Raw genomic sequence first — 20323 nt, forward strand, 5'->3', positions numbered from 1 at the left:
GTTGTTGTTCCGGTTAGTTTGTGGGTGGGTGTGAGAGACCAGAAGCGGGAGATGTCGAAGTGAGTTGCTAATGCAGATAGCACACTGTAAAGGAGATAGTTTTGTTGTTTTGGCATTGGTTACGGCCCATAGTAACCTGTGTTCAAGCTGAGGAATAAAGTACCAGTGAAACGAGTTCCTGCCTCGTAGCTTCATTGACCAGGGACGCTACAGTATGTATATGTGTGAGGTGATGTTGTGAGTTGTTATTGCTCAGCAGGGACGACAACCAGGATGATCTGCAAGGTTCTGTTGAAGGAATCTGGGGACACAAAGTAAACCATAGTATGACTTCATCTCTCATGTTATATAGAAGGTAAATATTTAACTCATACTAACCTAATGAAAATAATTGGTGGAAAAAATGATGGTGTTTTAAATTCATAAAACATTTACAAGATTGTAACAACATGCGAATAAGATACTGTAACCGAGCAGTCTTTTATGTGCGTTTATACTTATTTATTATGTGAAATAAGGACACGATGAGACGGAGGCTTGAACATGCTGGCGTCTTTACTCATTCCCATCTCCAGACTCCCCCTGTGATAGTCACAGTAGCATCACATTATACACATTACACTTCCTTTTTCCCTTCACAATAAAAGCTCAGCACTCCCTTGTATTTGCTAATAGGAAAGAAGTCCAACTTGAGGTGTTTCACAAACAGTCCACTCCATAATAAAGGTTACATACCTCCCCTCCTCCAAAGAGAAACGTCCCCGTTTATAAACAGGAACAGGGTAAGTGCAATAAACCCATGTGTACAGACTTATATCAACCTGCCAGCATTAAAACAAAAAAATTACAACAGTGAACAATTTCCATGTACCCCTTACATAACTGCACAATCTCAACAAGGTATGTCACACTATTTTCATACACCAGAGGTAGCTGATACACGTAGCCCTTAGACATACATGCGGTTGCATTCATGTTCCCCATACACATCTGCACATCCCCTGTGATAGTCACAATAGCATCACATTATACACATTACACTTCCTCTATCCCTTCACAATAAAAGCTCAGCACTCCCTTGTATTTGCTAATAGGAACGAAGTCCAACTTGAGGTGTTTCACAAACAGTCCACTCCATAATAAAGGTTACAATACCATTAACAAAAATGTTCTATTAGCACATTAGCAAGAGCTTATTAGCATTGCTAAATGAACATGCTTTGTTCACGATTTTGTTGCTACCTGAGGGTTTGATTCACTTCAATTCCTGATTATATTTGAGTTCTTAGGCAGGGCAAACTATTAACTATTTAACAAAGTAATCAAATAGGATAAAATTCAGAACAATGTGTTTTTCGAGTGACTTTAAAAAGAAGAGTTCCAACTAGGGATGCTAATTTTGATTTTTTTTCTAATCGATAACCGACCCTCGTTAGCCGATTATTAACCGTTAACCGACATGATTAGTGCATTTCATGCAGCGTTGCTGTGGTTTTAGTGCCTAAAAAGCCGCCCAAGTGCAACGATAAGCCGATGCACAAACAGAGTAAATCCATCATTAATCACCAGCTGCAGTGTTTGAGCACAGCAGACAAGTGAGTCCCCAGTTCACCCGTCCGGGAGAGTTAGCGACCAGGAAGCTGCGTGCATTGTCGAGGAAACGTGCAGCCACTTTAGTCTCCACCACATTATTTAGTTTAGTTGCAAGGTTGTCAGCTGTTTGTCTGCCTGGCTACTCTGTGAGCACGACAGGACTTTAATGTCCAGCCGAGAGCCAGAGCGTGTGTGTGACGACGGTGTGCTCGATGATGATAGCGAGTGTCCGACAGTCCGTGTGTGTGATGGTGAGTATGAAGTGATCAGTAACGTATAGCTGTTATAGCTGTGAACGTAGCAGTGCAGTGTGTGTACAGTTTACAGTATTTGTGTGTGAATAAATGCTACAACTCCTCAAGACCCAAGCCAAGCTCCAGTGTCTTGCTTGCCAGCCGCCTGCTGATTACAGTGAATGCGGTTAGCCCTGGCGTTAGCAACAACTCTGGCTCAGAGTGGCAAGCCACTCCTCTGAGTTTTGCTCAGCTTTTTATTTCATTTTTAATATTTCTTTTAACCGATAGCATTAATCGGTTATAATTCTTAATGTTGGTTAACGGTTAATTATTAACATCCCTAGTTCCAACTTATAAACTTCTGACTTCAGGGAAACCCCTTTCTATTAATCAGCTTTTCTGACAAATGCTGGTTGAAAGGCAAACATCAGGAACCCGTAAATAACTTTCTTTCTTTTTTTTTTTAAATTGAAATGTTACTGCAAATCAAATAAATAAATGGTAGCTGGTTCTGACCTTTCAGTCATTGGAACTTTGGTAGAGGACGTAAAGTATTTTTGTGTCGTTTTTCAGCTATATTTTTTTGCAAAAATATTTGTGATATTTGCAAGCCAATTTTAGCTTTTGGCTAATGTGGGTAGCTTACTGGATTTGACCCTGACCTTCCACAATGAGAGCATCTAGCATATCAAGGGGATCTGGCCCTGAAGGGTCCCACACTGACCGCCTGAATAATGGTTCTTTATATAACTCAGTAACTATTTTTGATAAAAATGTTTCTTCTTGTCACTGGTAGTAAATGGTTGTCTAATGATGTTCCACAGATATTCTACTTAGATCCATTTCAGTGAGAGTTTTAGGTGGAAGCCTCAGACATGGTTTCACTTTTGAGTGGAAAGGATTAAGGGACTAAAAGTGTCTTTAGTGGGGACAAGCAAAGAACCAAATAGGTTTCAAGTTTGTATATTGACTATATATAGACTTGTATATTGGCTTATACAGACTTAGGACATAAACCATAACGCTCTCTAACACTAGGCCTACAGTATGTTTAAAACTCTAATAAAATTTAGTTGTCACATAAACAATTTTACACAATACAACTTGTAGTGAAATTCTTAGGATCCTATCTCCAGAACGCATCTAACAAATAGACTAAAATATTTCAAGAAGAAATAATGGAACTTATATCTTTGCATAACCATCGGGGGTAAACTTTTTTTTTTTTTAAACTTAGGACAGTGTTACTTCTGAAAGTAAGCTTTCCTTATATATATGTATGTTTAGTGTACAATTTTGTCAAACAATATAATGTAAAGGGGATTTTGTGTTGCACAAGTCGGGGGACTTTTATCAAGAAATTCCTGACTTTTAGTCCCTAATATGAATCAAACTTCAAATATCCTGGATCCTACAATTCATCATGCACTAGACTTTCTCAGACATTAAAACCACAGAAGATATTCTACAGCTGTGTGGTGCTCTCCATGATGAGTGAACTGACTTTTATGTGAAAAATGAGTGGAGTGCTCCTTTAAATCCGTGCTACATGACATAAAGGTTTAGCATGACCATGTATCCAAAACATCTCTCCTAGTCATATGTGTGGTTGAATGTGAAGTTCCATTGTATTAGCAACAACTTACCTAGAGCTCTCTGAAGCCACTTTAGTCTGCGGTTGAAGTAAATGAAGATATAGTAGGCGGGGATGCCAGTGAGGGAAATGGCAAATCCAATCGCTGTGTTGACCGGGTCCGAGTACAGAGACAGGAAGACCATGAAGAAACATGTGAGGCAGAACATCACTGGGATGAAGAGCGGGACCTTTGGACAAGTCAGAAAAGACATCTGTTATTACTATCTATAATTAGATATGAAGCAAAATGAAACATAGCTACAAGAACAAGATGAGTTACTGTGGAATACAATACAATATTGTGGCACAGATTCCGGTAGGATTCAGTGCAGCTACAGGTGTATACAGGTGTGGAAGCACTCACCCTAAAGGGGCGGTATATCGGAAGGTAAATTAAACCCAGCTCCACCACACCGATGAACAGCCACTGCAGGAAGCTCATGAAGTTCAACATGCTGTAGATGTCTCCTAAAAACAGCTGGAGCATGGTCATAGGGTACTGCACACACACACACACACACACATACACACACACATATAGCAGTTTTAGGAAGGGGACATTTGTGTTATCTAAGGTAACAAGTGGGAGTTTTAAAAATGCATCAAAATCAGTGTTTTTGCTAATCATTGACATATCCCAGACTGTCAAGTCTGCCTAGCATTTAGTATACACAACATATTTTCATTTTTGTGTTCTTGTTTTTTTTTCATAAAAAACAACAGTGGCATTATGTAAACAAACTGTCATTTAAAAGGTTACAATTCTAAAGTTAATTATGTAGTTATGATCAGGACTGAATTGGTTAAAATATTTAACTCAGTTTGTGATTGGCTGGCAGGTGTCCATTACTATGTCAAACATAAGTCAATTGATTAAAAGGACTCTGCGGAAGAATCAGAAACAGCTTGTTAACAGTGACACCTGTGGCCGTTAAGTCAACGCATCCTGTTGCTCGCACTACGTAGACGCAAGCGAGCATCGGTCAAAACAGTGCTGTGACGCACACAAGACCGAACGTGACTGACGTTAGCAACATTAGCCAGCTAAAACCACGATATCCCTATATATTTAACATGCTTGGCAGTAATGTTAGCTGACCAGATGAAGGTCTCTCCATGAATCAATGCTGATCCTAGTGTTAACTTTTCCTGCTTCAGCCTCTCGACCGTGGTCAAAAGGCACAGAGGAGACACCGGAGTTTTGGTCTCCTGGGCCGGAGTCGATAACATTACTCATTTCGGAGCTCCGTCACTCCACTCAGCAGCGGGGAAACAAGACACGGGAAACCTCTGTTGGTCTGGAGGAGCTGCAGCATTTATTTCCGCACAAACTTACTCCATGGGACTCTGTTTCTAACCGAACATTGGCTATGGCTGCACGCTGTTAGCCCTGTGGCGGAGCTGAAAATAAAGGCACTTGGTGAGCGTGCATGACGTCAGATCCGTTTGATTTTCCCGGCCCACATTCTTCACATTAAAAGCAGTCTACAGGGTGATGGAGGAAACCCAGAGATTCAAGGAAGGTCTCATTTTTTAGGTTAGTTTACAGCCCGTTCACACATTGGCAATAAAAAACAATTGAAAAACGTTTATACGTGTAAAAACTTACATATAGTCCCTTTACCCATGTGTCAGCATGCTATATATATGCAGGTAACCATAGCAACAATATTATGCTTCATGATACGTCAACAGTAGATGATAACTGACGTGATATGGTGAGTGTTATTTGTTTCAATATTAGAATTGATCCTGTCATTATAGATTTTTTGTTAAATGCTAATTGCCATTGTTGTCAATGGCTGTTATTTCAGTTAGGGGTATTAGGGATATTTAGTGTTGTCTGTTTTGTATAATAATGAACAGTTATTGATCGTTGTCATTATTGTTCATATTGCAGTAAACTGACCAGTATGAGGACAGCAGCCAGTGGAGTGTGTCTGCGGACGTGGATCATAGACAAAACCTCAGGGAGATGTCCTTCACGGGATGCCACGTAGAACGTTCTGGTGAACACACAAGCACATACTGTATATACTGTATACACATGCAAAAATTTTAATTGATTGTATAGTTAAAACTAGCTCATTTGAATCTTGGATCACATTCACTCCACACTGATGTGATGTGATTATTTGCTGTCTTAACAGAGAAACTCACGTGCATAGGTTCAAACACTAACAAAGACTATGAGGAACCTGCACATTGAGGGTACAAACTCCAGACAGGTTTTGCACTAGTTCACTGCCTCTACTTGTTTGACTCGCTCGAATCACTGTACACACTGCAAAGTCTCAAATAGTGGCTTAGTGCAGGGCTTTATGTGAAGCAGGCCTATTTGTTAAAGGCTGTGTAAAGGAAATTCTGAGATTTGTCTCTAAACACATTATAAATGTTGGAAAATAATTACTGAAAACATGTGCAAAGACTGTGAACATTGTAGTACTGGATTGTGGAGTTAGACCGTTAAACTGTTTTTTGCCAGTTTTGTGTTCAGGATTCTTTTAGGCGGGGCTGAAATCATTGCTCGATGACGCAGTGGAGCCATCCTTAACATAACGGCACCCATCTTGAGAAACCCTAGTTTTGGAAAGCCTAAACAGAAAATCTCGGCTAGCTCAGTCGGTAAAGCATGAAACCTATACTCTCAGGGTTGCAAGTTCCTTATGCTGCCCTGCCCATCATTAACAGACTCACATCTAACAAACTCTTACTCATGGATGTATTATGTAAGGGATAATGTACAGCGAGTCAGTCGTTATTGCGAAATGAACCCCGACAGGGTGACGCAGGGACTCCAAAAATATTAATGTTGACGTTTCTGTCCTCACTCATCTGTACGTGTCCTTCTTGTCGGACAAGATGCATAAAATATCTGTTGACAAGGTCTCTCCGATTAACCAGTCTTTAAACACTGCAATATCCCATACCGTATTCCGTTTAGTGTTTACTTCACATCTGTCTTCTTCAATTGTGTTGATTTCTCTGTCGCCCAGCTCTTTGTGTCTTTTAACCCCTCTCGCTTTTTCCACGCTGTTTTCTTCTTCCCTCTTTTTTTTCTTCACTGGGGACTCTTCTGCCATTAGCCACGAATCTAAAGCTCCGTGCTCTCCAAATATATTAAAATTAATTTAAGAAAAATACTCCATTGTGTTTTCTGATGGAGTAACGGAAACCCAACATCTATTTTTTGCCACAGCTATCGTTGTTTAATTTACCAGACTCTTTTCTGCACATTGACATGATCGGACGTGGTCCTCCAGATTCTATGATCAGACCGTCTGTTAGCAACGGTCTGTTATACATAGCAACGGTCTGCTAGAAAGAAATAACAGATCGTAAAACGCCGTGATTGACCAGTCAGAAACAAGTATTCAACAGAGCCGTGTAATAAAAGTTATTATACATCCATGCTCTTAAACTTCCTGTGATTGTAAAACACAATCGGAAGTGCTCCGCTGACACCCGGGTTACACTGGAACATAAGGTGAATACCAGCCAAGTATCTTCGTTCGTTTGTCATGTTTCGTCTTCTTCCTCTTCTTTTTCTGCTTGTTCTTTGTGTTTTTTGGGAGATTGCAATTCCAACTTTTAGGTGCATACTGCCACCTACTGTATGGGAGTATGTAGAGGTGTTTCTTAAGAAATCTATTACCCCTCTCTGAGTTTACCATATTTCCATTTGTTCCTAGTATGTCTTCCAAATCCCATACTTGTCCGGCCTCTCCCATCCTTTGTTGCAAACTTAAACAGTCCGCATGTCGACGTGTCCTTGAGCAAGATACTGAAACCCAAATTGCTCCCGAAGCCTATCGGCATGTGAGTGTGTGTGAATGTACCTTGATATGGAGAAGAGCGAGCCGTTCATGGAGCCATAGCAGGACAAGGCAACTACCACCGGCACCGCTATCGAGAATCTCCCTAACAGCTTCTCTGCAAAAGTCTGACAGGAAGAAACAGAGAGGAAGCAAAGTGAGCAAGAGTATTTGTTGCTTCAAGAATGTAATTAGTGACCAGCACTATATCTGCTCACAAACTCATGACAAGGTACATTATTCACTTATTTCAGAAAAGGTTAAGAAATGTGTGCTCGTTTGTAAATAATAGTAATAATCCACAGTTAAAACCCCGTACTATATTCATACATGGAGCTCTGAAAGTCACTGCATGTTCTACAACACCGTCCTCTACATATTTCAGAATTTAAAAAATGTTAACAAATGAAGGAATTCTGTCCACAGGGGGGGGGAAAAAACGCTTGAGGGCTTTTATTTTGAAATGAACGCGGGAAGTGTTGATTTGAAAATAAATCTTGACTTTTTTTCATGTCCGTGACATATTCTACAGATACAGACATTGAAAGTGTAGTAATGTTGCTGTTATGATGTCAATATACTGTCAAAAGATCACTTTCACTGTCTGTTGTTGCTGTAAAACCGCGCGTGATGCTGTGTAGGCTGCTCTAACCTGTTAACATGGACGCCGAAATAAAAAACAACAGGTTCCGCGACCACCTATTACCCTAATTTATGTGGTCTAATATTACTAATTGTGCCTTGAGTCCAGCTTCCTTAAGACAACGTCTAGACAAATTAAGCTTGAGATGTAAACTTTAGCTAGCTGTCTGAGGAAGGAAGAACAGAGTGTAATTATTTTATCACATCACAGCCTTCTAAGAACAGATAAATGCTCTTAACACCTTTCTTAAAGCTCTCCTATCACTCTTCGTACACGGGATTAAAACTAACTGCATTATAAAAGATCAGAGATCTCTTAGTGAATGAGTCTTCCCCAGCTATAGGATTACAGTGGCTGTTATTATGGGATGTGGAACAATCACATTACCAGCTGCTGGGAAGCCAGGCTATTGGAGACGCTTCGCTAATAATTACATGCAAAGTGCACGAAGGTAACTGTGGTGCTCATATTAGGAGTAAACGTCACTGACAGCAGAGGTGAGACCACAACTAAATGCTTTCAAGGAGCACACACCACTGTAGGAGATCTAAGCCTGGCTTCACATGTGAATAACTCAAAATCAAAACTGTTGACATCTAGTTGGTGGTTGGTTTTACGCGTCGGGGTCTCATCGCCTTGAATAGTATCCCTTCCTGGCTACTAAAAGAAGTTTTTAATAGTAGTAGTAGTAGTAGGAGGAGGAGTAGATCGTGAGCCTGGTAGATAGCTCAGGGCGTTTGCTCTTTTTCTATCCATAAGCAGTCATCGATGGAGGGAGGAGAGAAGAGATGGAGGAGGAACCCACTCGTTTTCTTTTTTCTTTTTTTTTCTTATAACAAATAAAATATGAGTAAAATAAAGCAAAGTGAAACCAGATAAAAAATATATGAATTAAAAACAAAATTAAAGAAGAAGAACAGATCTGGGCAAAGATCAATATCAAGGTGTGTACATGTGATTGTGTACAGTGTGTGTGCTTGACGGGGGTTTGTGGGTGGCTGGCAGTCAGGGTGCAAATCAAATTAAGGCAAGATTAAAAATAAATAAATGTAAATAAATAAATAGATAGATCAGTAAAAAAGAACGATGAATAAGAAGATGTTTAAAAGGGCATTGGCGGAAGAAATAGGATCTATGCTTTTATCACCTCTCGGTTAGACTACTGTAACTCTTTGTATGTGGGTGTACAACAGTCGTCTCTTTGCCGGCTGCCAAGATGCAGCTTTTCTTCTTCTCAGCGGATAAAGAAAATGTGATCACATATCACCAGTTTTGGCCTCCCTCCACTGGCTTCCTGTCCGGGTCCGTGTCCAGATTGATTTTAAGATTTTATTGCTGGTTTCTAAGTTTCTAAATGGGCTGGCACCACCTTATCTGTCAGAACTCTTGCATCTTCATACTCCAGTTAGAGCGCTGAGATCGATCAATCAGATGCTCCTGGATGTCCCCAGAACTAGACTCATAGCTCAGACCACAGAATCATTTACGTCGCTGCTTAAGACTCATCTCTTCTTGCTGGCGTTTGATTAAGTTTATTTTCTGTTATACTGCAACTCTTTTACTGCTATTACGTGCTCATTATTAGGGCCCGAGCACAAAAGTGCCAATGGCCCAGTGGAGTCCCTGGCACGAAGTGAGAGGAAACCTATCATTTTTGTAAAGATGTTGCAGAATCACATTTTTGAGGGGCTTGGTATGCACGAAAATTGGCACACGCTTCAGAACTGCTGAAAAGTGCATAGTTCTGCAGTGATTGGGCTTGGACGTGGCCTAAGTGCTCCATAGCTCCCCCAAACGCAAGTCAGAGTTGCGAAAAGTTCCTTTGATGTTCATGGTGGGATCATTGTTCTCACCTATAAGAACGTATACTTTTTTATTTTTTTCAACCGTCAGGAAGTCAGCCATTTTGGATTTTGTACATTCATTTTCATTTTACAAACCCATGTTTGAGGACTTTGGGATGCACAAAAACTCATGAAACTTTGCACCCATGTGTAAACTAGTAATTATTTCGATCTGATGTCGCAATTGGGCTAGGGTGTGACACGTCGGCTCTATAGTGCCCCATAATTACTTTTAGCTATTGAACGCATTTTTGATGTCCTTGGTATACTCAAACACGCACAAAACATTGCTCTCATCATTTCGGACATTTCCCATTTGCTTTCATTCTGCCCCAAATTTCACATGCTTGATAAGACGCTAAACCTGAAGACATCTACATGTCCATGTTGAGTTACAATCATAGCGCCACCTACTGACAACAGGAAGTCAGCCTTTGGTGACAAAGATCATCTGATTTACATGAGATTTACAGTACATGGTGTGGTCTACACATGATATAAACCATCATGATGTGTAATTAGTGTGTGTATTCAGGAAGTGGTATAATGTACATGTTCAGCACTTTGGTCAACTTCGTTTTGTTTTAAACGTGCTTTATAAATAAGGTAATAACCTATTAGTATTACTTACCACAGCAACTGCCTCCGAGGCCAGGAGCTCCTCTGCTGACATTACAGTGTAGTATGCCACATTGGTCATCAGTAAGCAGGAAGTCACAATCGCCATTGAGATACAGATAGCTAATGGCACAGTCCTGATGGCAGGAGGGATAATAACAGAAGCAGTACACTGTCAAGCAACTGTGTGTCTTTTTGGTCTCCATGAACTCCTGGGAAAAATATCTGACTCTTTAGCTACTAAATGCTTCACTATGTTCACCAGCTCGTCCCCAACTGTGTCTGTCTGTAGTTTGGTGCAGACAGCAAATCGGCCATTTTCGGAGGGTAAGGGTAAAAGTCCCATCCACTTGCTGTTTACTGTAAGTGTCAAAAAGAACTGCCGAACTAACACAAAACACTACACAGTGAATAAGATTCAAAACATGAAATGTAGTATATATAGTATACAGTCAGACACAAAGGTGATGGTCACAGCCACACAGGGTAATATCATTCCGATTCACACTCTCTCATCTCATTAGTTTACTACCTACACAGGTTCATTTAATTTGCAGCCAACTATATCTTTACAATTAACATCACTTATTTGTGTTTAACCTTATATAGTTTAGATTCACACATTAACACTGTGAGGTTACACATATTATTATTTGTTATATTAATCATTTGTTTCTTTGTTTGAGTTGGCTGTTGGGGGAGCTGACTTCCTGGTGGAGATAGGGGCGTGGCTGAGGACTCAAACCAAGTGCTGCCATGAGGACTCAAACTGGGCCAGACCAAGTGCTGCAATGTTATGGGGGGGATTTGGTTGTAGTTAGTTCTGCTTGGTATTTAATTATATTTGGTGTCCATCTTGTTTACCCCTTTGTGTTCTATTTTGGTTTGGCTAAGCCCTATATATATCTGCCCTCATGGTTCATTGTTTAGGTTAGTTTTGTTCAGTTAACATCTGGTTTAATAGTGGGAATAAGTATTGTTATATTACTTTAACCTCTTTTTTGTTAGACCTAGGTATTCAATTATTGGTTAATAATGTTTTGTTATTTTTTTGGCTGAATAAAAAGCCCAAATTATTTCACAACTCCTGTTTCCTCGTTGCTTCACTGCTTGGTCCCTTACATAGGCCAACGTTTTGGGTTTCATTTTGTAAGATCGGCTATCGGTAGATTAATTATGAACGACTGGTTTTGTTAGCATGCAATTAGGATAGCATTAGCTAGCTTGTCTTTGTACAGATGATTGTGTAGTTGGCATTTGGTTTGTTTGATCAGTTTTGCATTTTTGAGCGCTAGGAATACAGATTACAGTTTTATTGAAAACTATTGATGCTCTGTTCTGCAATTCTTTAATGCTATTTGATGCTATCTATCTTTGATTTCTACAACCGACTACAATTTCATCAGTGCGCACAGACGCCTCCCTAAACTTTATCTCATCCAGAGACCAGAGTCCCAAACGGGGGTTGTGTGTCTGTCAGGCGGTCTGAAGGGGATACTGTACTATCAGCAGAGTGATGAAGTGGGCTAATCCACAGCAACATATGGGGCAGGTCGATATTTCTTAAAATATTATGAATTTATTCTCAGTATATTGAGACTTTACTCTCAGAATATTATAACCTTTTCCTCAAAATATTACAACTTTATTCTCAACATCAGAGAACACGGATAGGCTGTGTGGAATATGTTTTGAATGCGCAGAAAGATTTGAAAATAAGCAGAACGTTTGCTGAAACACACATGAGCTATTAAAATACAGGGGTTTATAAATTAATTAAAACAAGGCAAAAGTGAGCATGGCTCACATACTCCCGCTCATTGCCAAAGGTTTTGGCCTTTTGGAACTAATGGAACGAGTTCAACTCTGGAAACGAAATTGAAGTCGAAAAAAAATTGGCCAAAATGTCAAAAATTTTGGGCACCCTGGACTTCTAACTCCCAAAATGCACAACTAGTCCACACTGTCAACCATCATACCAAATTTTAAGTTCCTAAGTTAAATAATTTTCAAGTTGTACTCAATTGACGCGAGGGTATAATTAATTGATGTAGGCTTTTATGGAGGTGAATAGGTGCCACATGCTCATTTCAAGAGGTTACTTCCCCAAACAAAAGACACAAAAGATGAGAGAAGAGTAATAATGCCCACATGTGTGTTGACTCAGCTGAGATAACATTAAATTACAAAATTGGATACTACAGGAGAAAAGCCTACTTATTTTCAAGCAATACAGAATGCCTGAGCGCCTTACTGCACTATATTCCATTATATTTTTACATTTTGAATTGTCACCTGCCACCTGAATTTTTACTTTACATAAATAAAGACATTTCCAACCATAAATTGGTGCATAAAAAAAAATCACCAGAATGCAGGAAACTAAGTGCTTGATTCTCGAGTAGTGTGTGCCCAGCATTAGGGTTTTAAATTCAGCAAATAGAGATCAACTATGCTGATACAGAAGACACATGAATTAAACTTACCGCTCAGGGTTATCTACCTCCTCTGTCAGAAAGTTCAAATTGAACCTGCAAAAGGAAACAACTGTTATATAACCTCCAATGATTAATGAATGGTAAATAATGTGCAAATATGCATGTTCCTCTACACGTGTAGATGGACTGCATTTATATAGCGTTTTTCTAGCCTTAGCGACCACTCAAAGCACTTAATAACAAAAGTCATTCTCATTCCCAGGGTGTCAAATACAGAGGCTTTGCCATCGGCATGTGGTACCGCCGAACAAGGTACCCTTTAGCGCATGTTTGAGAAGCACCGGGCTTTCCATTAACTACAATGTAAAACCATTCACGGCAATAGTAAACACTTGGAGAAAGTGTGCATCTCTTCTGACACACAGCCAGAGGCTTCTCTTACACGTGTTCCCGAAAGAAATGTGTCAGTGTAAGTCCACGAGTGCTGTTTTTTACACCTCGTGCGGACAGCCACACTTCTTTGAATGTGTTCTATGTCTCCCCTGCTCATTCCTCTGCATGTGTGAATGTAGATGCACCCCAAAGCCACGTTTACGGACCTCACCTCTCTAAACGGCGGCTTTATGAGACTGATGCCCCCGCCCGTTACAAATCCGTACCCCGGCTGTGAGCTCATGCGTAACGGATACCCTTTAGGCCCGAGCTCCGGAGCTCCTCATGGGTTGCATTGGAGACCACTCCGACACAAGCAACGGTGGCGAGGGCTCTGGCTTGGCTTGCCTCTATAACAACCGCCCGCTTTCAGAGCATTTAAGTCAGAGTGGCGGCGCGTATGTCTAATGGACAGCTGGATGAGCGGGTTGATCAGCAGAGGCTACACACTGCAGTCGCCGCCATGCATCGTTCCTAGCGCCCGTTTGTGCGCTGCAGAGAGCAATCTCAGGGGCTTCCTCTGTCTGCACACACAGCGCCTGTCACACTGGATGCGTGAGGCTGTCTCACAGGCATATCTCTCCTCTGGCGTGGATCCCCCAGAGAGCATCAGAGTGCACTCCATCAGGGGGATTTCATTCTCAACGGCTTTGCACAGAGGAATGAGAGTGGAGGACATTTGAACTGTCGGCATCCTGGTCTTGCCCCTGCTCCTTTGTGCATTTCTAACTGCGGGATCTCTCCCGTTTCTCCATGTTTCTCACTCTGTACTGAGTGTTTTGTCAGAGTGAGTGATGGCGAGAACCTGTTGTACATTCACACACAATGGTGGCAGAGGCTACAATCAAGGTGCTACCTGCTCATCAGGAGCAATAAGCATGACACTTCGACATGTAGACTGCAGGGGCCAGGGATCAAACCACGACCTTCTGATTAGTGGACGACCGTTCTACCTCCCGAGCCACAGTCTTTGTGTGTGTGTGTGTGTGTGTGTGTGTGTGTGTGTGAGGACCATACCTACCATCCAGCGTATGCATACATCCCAGAGTAGAAAGCCAGTGGCATACCAGACAGCTTCACACGGCTCAGCTCAAAGGCATTCTCAAAATTCTTGGTCTCTCCTGCAAACACAAACATGCACACGCACACACACACACACACACACACACACACACACATTTCTTCTTGTTGACATTTTGAAGCTTCTAAATGAAGACGGATTGTACGCTGTACATTATCCCTTACATACCTGTATATCACAGGCCTTCGTCACACGGATGTATGATGTTACGCTTCCGCATTTTTTTACCGACTTCGGATAGCTCTCTCTTTTTTCACCATAGCCTGCGTGTTTGCATCCCTGCATTACCAAGTCCATAGGGGAAAAAGGATTCCTTTGTTAGCCAGAGGTTCCGTCTGTGTTGGGAAAGCCAGGCTGGGAAAAGTAGTTGTTCCAGACTTTGTTCTCCTTGAGTTTGAAGCTCGATGCTAACTTGCTTGTTGTTCCTTGTTGCTTGAAAAAGACAGTTGGCAGGCTTTATTGTAGCCGCTACTGAAAATGACATTTTCAGGCAGGCTGAAGAGAGTTGAGAGTTTGGTGCGTCTGCTCCAAGCAGACTGCACGGTGGTCAGAGCTCCACCGGCGTGGAGAGCAGAGCCGAGGCGATGTGAAAAGAGAGGGAACATAACCGCTGCGCTGGGTTTTCTTCACCTTGTGACATCATGTGATACATTAGCCTATAGTTACTGTAAACAATGAGTCCATGGGTGGAGTCCAGGGCTCAAGGATCCTGGGAAACTGGGTTCAATGGCTCAACCACCATGTTGAGTGGCGAGAGCGCTGCATCCGACAGCTGTGAAACGGGCTGCAATGTCTAACCAATTCTCATCTGGAAACGTCTCTTTTTGAAATCTCATGTTGCATCCACATTGTCGAAATGATCTAAATATTCATCCATGACATCTAAAATCTTTTAGATAACACTAAGCTACGCTTTCTGTACTCCAACACAGCAAACTCTGACAACACCAGCACATCCTAGGATGTATAGTGTAAGTAAGTGTGTGTAAGATGTATAGTGTAAAGTTAGTGTAAAGTGCGCCAGTGGTTAGAGTCCAAGATTGTTGCAGATAGTGCATGTTAAAAGGTAGATAGTGCATGTTTAAAGTTATTAAAATCCTCATAGTTCTCATATGGGGGTCAGCCTAGGTTGCGGAGCCTGATGGCTACCAGCATGAAGGACTGACCCGGGTGCTTTGTGTTGTGCCGAGGGGGGATGAGTCTGTGGCTGAAGGTGCTCCTCATCTTGACTAGCTCATCATGGAGGTGGTGGGAGGGGTTATCCAGGATAGCGTCCAGCTTCCTCCTCATCCTCCCCTCTGCCACCACCTCCAGATCTTCCAGTTCAGATCCAACCACAGAGCCAGCCTTCCTCACCAGCCTGTTTAGTTTGTTGGCATCCTTTGTGTTGGTGTTCCCCCCACCAACATGCCACGGCAAAGAAGAGGACACTGGCTACTACAGACTGGTAAAACATCTGCAGCAGCCTATTGCACACGTTGAAGGACCTGAGCCTCCTCAGGAAGAACAGTTCATAATAATAGTTCATAATAATAGAGGCTATTAGAGGTGATGATGAAGGTGTCTTACCCTTAAAGAGCTGGTACATTCCAGGCACTATGATGATGCCGATGGCCAGCAGCTTGCTGAAGGTGAGGAAGATTTGAATCCTATTTGTCCATGTCACGCTCATACTGTTCAGGTACATAACAGAAGCTACAGGGACAGAGAAAAAGAAACAGGAATTAAGTTGCTATTGGGCGATTTTATAGCACACAATTTATGTTAAGAATTTGTCTCAGCGTGCTCATGACAACAGACAGTCACAGCATAACAGTCAAGACACTTAATGAGAAATAAAAACATGTAACACGTAATACCCCAGAAAACATTACATACATCCGTGGTGAGTGGAGTTCCGTAGTATTTTTAGACCTTTGCGCTTAATGTGGGTCTCAGAGATGTCAAAGATGGGGGTGAATTTTCAGCTGATGATTTTTGAGGCGGAGCAAACAATTCTTTCTAGCTGCTTTCTTTGCTGAGCTGTGGAGTTGCCATACCCCACAGCTATAGAAAAGATGAGAACACTTTCTATCGCAGCTCTGTAGAACTGCAGCATCCCCTCTCTGGACACCCTAAACTTTTATCACTGGTGCAGGAAAGAGTCTTTGGTGGGCTTTTTTGATGATGCAGATCGAGTCGTCATCCCATTTCAGAGAGGAGGATATTGTTGCTCCGAGGAATTTAAGACTGTCCACTCTTTCCACCATTATTCCATTAATGGTCAGTGACGGGAGAACCTTCCCATCTCTCCGAAAGTTGACCACCAGCTCTATAGTTTTGGCCTTGTGGGTTCCATCTAAGTGCCTGCCTGGTGATGCTGGTACTTGGTTTCCGGAGTGTGTGGCCAACCCATCCCCATCTTCTTCTCCTGATCTCTTCTTTCACAGGTGTCTGACTTGTTCTCTTCCAGAGATTATTGTTGCTGATGATATCTGGCCAGTGGATGTTTAAGATCCACCTCAGGCAGTTGTTTATGAATGTTTGTACTTTTGTTATTGTGGTCTTGGTTGTCCTCCATGTCTCTGAACCATAGAGTATTGGTTCCATGTTGGAGTTGAGGAGTCTGAGCTCTGTCCACTGGCTGATTTCTTTGGAGCACCAGATGTTCTTAAGTTGTATTGCCCTGCCGATTCTGGCTCTGACATCTGCATCCGTTCCGCCCTGCTTATCGATGACACTGCCAAGGTATGTAAAGGCTTCTACTTCTTCAAGTGCTGTTCCCTCCAAGGTCCACATCAGCTTTTAACAATTGTCAAATTAAAATAATAATGGCATGGTGTAGGCCAGCCTACATACTGTCGCCTAGTTCTGCAGCTCAAGCTCAACAAAGACCCGAAACAAAAACAGAGCTCAAAGCAACAAAAACGTGCGTTCAACAAGGGGAACCCTGAGAAAGACATTTCAAAACAATATAAATTAAAGTGTGTGTGCATGATGTTTATGACAACAATTCATTTAAAAAACAATAAAATTAAATTGGCACAGTAGTGTGTGAACCACAGAGGCAGAGGTCCAGGCTGTCCCTGGGACAAACCATTCTGCAGAACAATAACAGTCATCACAGGAGTGTGAGCTTGTCTGTTTATGTGTATGTGTATGGTTTGTGTGTGTGTGTGCGTCTGGGTCTAGAGAAGGGCTACTCAATTACAAATTCAGTTGGGCCAGATTTTCAAACCAAGAAATTTAGCTGGGCCAGACATTTCCAGTAATGTTAAATTAATAAACAAGTAATGTTTATTCATTGTTTCCCTTTAAAATGTGATCACATCTGACACAGGCACATCAAAAAGTGCATAAAAAAAAAAAAAAAGCCATAACTGAACAGAATCTGAGGTAGTAGCAATACTTAATTCCACTTTTGAAATGAAAAAACAAAAACATTTTGGTCATATCTGACCTAGACACAACTCAAAGTGCATAAAAAACAAGTTATTGTCATTGTGCAAAAGCAGGTCATAATGCTCTGAAGACATTTCTGACAGCAGCATGCGGAATAAGCGGTGTTGGAGGCTTGATGTGGAGCGAATAAAATTAATTGTAGCCATCAAGCTGTCCATTGTCGTTTTGAGCGCTCCGCTTAGTTTTAGTTTAGCTCAACACCGTCTGATGCACAATGCAGTGTAAGGATATCATCTGAGGTGCAACAGCGGACCAACGTGCTGCCAAACCAATCATTTTCCTGCCATGGATGGAACCCCATCCGTCACAAGCTCACGTCTGCTATAGCGTTCATGAATGGACACACATTTTCTTTTGTCTATCAAATAAAGCAGAAATGGAAAAAAATCATATAAAAAAACAGACAGTAAAGGCAGGGGAGAGAGAGGGGACGACATGCAGTAAAAGTAGTCCCGCCATACGTACTTAAGCCAATGGCGGTGGCCAGTTTGACAGCCATAGGGCATGAACAGAGGCTCCAGGATGTACTGACCAAAGGTCAGAGAGGTGACTCGCCTTCTGGCCTCGAGGACACACACATACAGACACACAAACATATCAATACTAGCATACTTCAAGTTTAAAGAAATTATGAATTATTGTACACAACTCAGACATATAATTCTTCGTCCAGCGACATAACTCACATACGTACAATAATAGGGGAAATAGTCCTCCTTGTGGGCCACACAAGAGAGGTGATGCAAGCACAAGAAAACACCAACAAGTTCTCTTTTAGTTACATACACATCTATAACCAACACTACAGCTATGAGTACTAAACACTACAATTATAACATTTTACAAAAAAGACACAATAGGGAGAGAGGACACTGGTACACAACGTTAGTTCTTTACTTGATAGCAAACAGAAATGTTGATGTTTAGCCTTAAATTAACCAGAATGCAACTAACGCTAAGATAACTGGTACGTCTGTAAATAGAGCATCTTCCATCACTACTTGTTTGTAACTATGTACGACCCGTTTAACCCAGTACCAGGTCTATTGGGCTTAATATAAAAAAATATTGATTAATGCAGTTTTAAGGTTAGTAACACTAAACTTGAGGTAAGGAGGCAGACATTACCTTATAGCAATGAGATCAGCCCATAGCTTTATGAAAGCCATCTGAGGTCCAAAGGCTTCCAGTATATATGTGTAGTGTCCACCAGACTTCTTAATACAAGTCCCCAGTTCAGCGTAGGACAGGGCTCCTGCAGTGACAGAGGTGACAGATTAGCTCTGGCTCTGAAACAGGAACATAGGCACAGAACAGTCCCAGGGCTGTTAAAGTGTCTCAGCCACATCTAACTATAAAGCAAGGAATCTCTGTCTGTCTGTCTTTCGCATATCTCATGAACCGTTCACCCGATCTACTTCACCCTTGGCAGGTGTATGCTGTGGACCCAGAGTCCAGAGAGTGCTGCTGTGTTGAATTTGGTGCAATTTGCACAGGTGTCCACGTTCAATATTAATAAACTTTGAATAAACTAGCAACAGCGCTCTGTGCAGCAAAAGGGGCGGGGCTTCAGGGTTCTGCAGACTGAGTCGAGCACGTTGTCCGCAGTGGGCCTTTACAAGTCGCGGCTCATTGACCGCTGTTCACTTTTGCCGTTGGATGCTGCATATTAGCGCTGCAACCGAACTCTTCTTCACTTCCCTGGAGTCAACGAGCGATGAGCGGTTCTCGACAATCGTGCAAGCAGCACTGCCGGGGCCAATCCAGTGCCATGCCATTGTTCCAACAGCCCATTATTACGACAGCCCAACAGTCCGAAAAATGCACCATTGGACCTGAACCCATTAGTCCGACTGCCCGTTATTCCGAAAACAAACAGCCATTGTTTCGAAGTCCCGTAGTTTTCAAAATACACACTTTCCCTGCACCGTTGTTTTAATGCACAGGCTTTATTGGGGCTCAACCCCAAGGGCCCGACAACGTAAAATGGCCCACGAGGCTCCGGTGGGAAAAAATTTAATTAAATTCACAGGGAAAGGCGTTACCAGGCACGCAACGGGATGCTCTGCGCATAAAGACGCAATGGCGGCAGTGTTTTTTACTCCGACCCAACCTGCCAGGAGAGAAATATAACTTTTTCTAGCAGCTGTATATCTGAGATCTGTTTGTCTTTCTGACTGCCTGACTGACTGAGTGAGTGACGGTGAGAGGTGACTGACGGTTGATAGGGAATATTTGGCTGGCGGAGCTGGGGCTGCTGAATTAATTGTGGCATATTGTGAAGGGAAGGAATGGCTTTCAAAATGTCCATAGCCAGAGGGCCTTAAAGAATGTTAAGGATATTATGTTATTGAGTAATATGGAGAAGAGCCCCCACTAATATCACTGCTGCATGGAACGCTACATGATGCCATCCAAGAAGGATTATTATATTAAATATTCTATGGCAAGGTCTGACAGCAGTTGCACTGGGAAGGTCCGATTACATCATTCTGCATAATAAGTAGCCATGTGCTTCTGTTTGTCTGAGAAACGATGGAAGAGAG

General features: G+C 41.9%; 1 pseudogene; it reads right to left on the reverse strand.

Moving 5' to 3' along the window:
• Positions 1–245: 245 nt before the first annotated feature.
• LOC119494933 lies at positions 246–19622 on the reverse strand (annotated as a pseudogene).
• Between the last annotated feature and the right edge of the window lie 701 nt (positions 19623–20323).

This window comes from Sebastes umbrosus, chromosome 9 (genome assembly GCF_015220745.1).
Source record: "Sebastes umbrosus isolate fSebUmb1 chromosome 9, fSebUmb1.pri, whole genome shotgun sequence".
Lineage (NCBI taxonomy): Eukaryota > Metazoa > Chordata > Actinopteri > Perciformes > Sebastidae > Sebastes > Sebastes umbrosus.